A 2,548-nucleotide genomic window follows, 5' to 3' on the forward strand; every position below is an offset into this window, starting at 1 on the left:
GATACCAGTTACAGATGTCCTTCCCTACAGGTCTATTGCATGAAGACATTCATGGTATCTAATATGGTATTAGCCAAGTTCCAACTCAAACAGAAATTACACTAAATTTTTTTTTTAAGAAGAAAGGAATTTAGTGCAAAGAAACGGGTCCTATCATTTGAAGAGCTAGAGAAGTAGCAATCAGGAGGCTATCACTGTAATTATTGAATTCAAGGGTATACCATTGTTACAACAATTCAGGCATCAAAGGAAAAACTATTATGAATAGCCATATCACTACAACATGATTTGCCTGTAGAAGCAGCAAAATAGAGCTTCAGTTTTATTTTGCTTTCAAAATCTCATATGAATACATCTAATTGGTAGAAACTAGCTTTTATCCAAAACCGTGGCTTCAGAGTGTGGAAAATATATTTTAGTGTTCTGGACTCCATAGCACAGAAAGACACACAAAAGAGAATAATTGCTAACCATATCAGCCTTAGTCATACTCTATAATTAATTATAACACACACACTTTATTAAAATGTATAATTTTGTGCTAGGATACCACTTGACCCATAGTAATAGTGACACTAGAGTTAGCTATTATGATGATTATTGTATTTAACATCTCTTTCTAGACTGAAATCGATATGAATTCTTATTAACACATATGAGTGACCTCATCGTGTCCTTATGTCCTTGTGAATTCCTAAAGGATTCTGGGGGTCCAGAAGAGATTGTCAACAGGTAAACAGGTGGCAGTGAAGGTTCATGACCAAGCTCCAGAAAAGGAGACAAGGCAGGCAGTGAGGAGTTGGATGGGCTCCCCACACCTCACCTGCTCTGGTTCCAGAAAAGCCCTCAGTTCTTTTGTGTCTTGCCCTGTTGTGATAAAGTTCAGCTGAGCATTCTTACAGGGAGTTGTGAAAGAGAAGGAATCAAACGTGTGCCCTTAGATTTTTATACTCACCTTCTATCTGCAGAGAGAAACAGAGCTTGAATCCAGTCAGTGGGAGTGGGGGCAGTGGGACATGGGCATTGTGAAAGAAGAGTCCTATGCCTGTTTTTTTGATGCCATCTTAATTTTTCTGCCAAGTCCGTATTTTTGTATTAAATTGTAATAGTAGAGGTTAGGGTTGAGCCAAATGCTGCAACATAGACTATTGTAAGGAATTCATTTGAAAACGTATTTTCACAATCTAAACCAAAATTAACTGCAATTAGGTAAAAATTAATTGCTTTCAGATTCAGATATTCAGATTGCAGAATGTAAAAGATGATCCTCACATCTTTATTTTTCAATTCCCTCTTAAAAATACGATGATAAATACAGCTTCTGCAACACATTCAAAGGCTCTTCTACTTCCTTATAATTTCATTTCAGTCATTCTAATAGAGATATCTCAAGCCAAAAAAAGTGGATGTTAAATAAGTAGCTAACATTGATTGCTAAAAAATGAGAAATGAGAACATTCCCCTAAAAGTACGTATATATCCTGGTTCTCTGTGAAATTAAGTTAGCATTTTTTTGTTCATGTTCTCTCTCTTGCATCAGGCCTACTGAAAGTTGATATGGCAGAAAAAAATGGAATACAAAAAACTGTGTATTATCTATCGAAATTCATTAGAGAATGTTTCCCCCTGATAATTTTTGCTCCATTAAACACTTATTCCAAACTATCAACCAAAATATATTTATGTTTGAGAAGCTCACTGAGAAGGAAACTCCATCCTGAGGATTCTCATCAGCTTTTCCACTTTAACCTGCTCTCCCAAGAGACCCTGCACTCTGATTGCTAGTCTTCTTATGGAGAAAAAAAGAGAGTAAGATTTCCTTAGAGACACCCTTGCCTCTTAGGTAAGATGGGTGAAGATTACTAATCAGAATGGCAGGAGATACAGAATTTCAAAAATTTAACTCAGTTCCTCTTCAGATTTTTTTATAAGTTGCTATAAAAAGTGAAGAAAAACTAGGTCTAAACCTCTTGGACAAAGTACACTACTTACCCACTCCATAACAATTAAATCGAGGCAAAAGGAGGTTTTAAAAATTTATATTAGACCCTCTCTACAAAAATGCTTGTTTGTGAACTGACCCCTCAATATGCCTTTCTTGGAAGCATTAATCGCTCATTTTCAGGAGCTTTTTGTCTTTCTCCAGGGAACTTAAATAGAGCATGTAAGGCTAGGAGTTTAATGTAAATACAACTTTTAAATTTTCTTCTCCAGATCATTATAGGCTGAAACAGCAAAGGAAATAAATTACAGAAATTATATTATACCTTATCACTGGACATAGTTATGGTCATAAAAATGATAGATATCACTCAGAGTCTGCTAGTGTTGGAAGTTCAGACTAAAGATACTTTTTCAATTATGGAGGAGAAAAACGTATTTGTTAAAAAATTGCTCTATTAAAAGTGTGGCCTACCTGCTCTCCAAAAGAGCAGGTAGACTCTTCCCATGCTAAGCTTTTTTCCTTTTTATTATCATGCATTTACTTCTCAATATAGAATCACTTGATGCTATTGAATATATGAAATTTTACCTGAGAGCAGGATCA

The 2,548-nt window shown here is 35.4% G+C and overlaps 1 pseudogene; it reads left to right on the forward strand.

The window, feature by feature from the left end:
- Positions 1 to 655: 655 nt before the first annotated feature.
- LOC105524945 overlaps positions 656 to 2,548 on the forward strand; it is an 83,120-nt pseudogene continuing 81,227 nt past the window's right edge.

Source organism: Colobus angolensis, unplaced genomic scaffold (genome assembly GCF_000951035.1).
Source record: "Colobus angolensis palliatus isolate OR3802 unplaced genomic scaffold, Cang.pa_1.0 Scaffold51, whole genome shotgun sequence".
NCBI classification, from domain to species: domain Eukaryota; kingdom Metazoa; phylum Chordata; class Mammalia; order Primates; family Cercopithecidae; genus Colobus; species Colobus angolensis.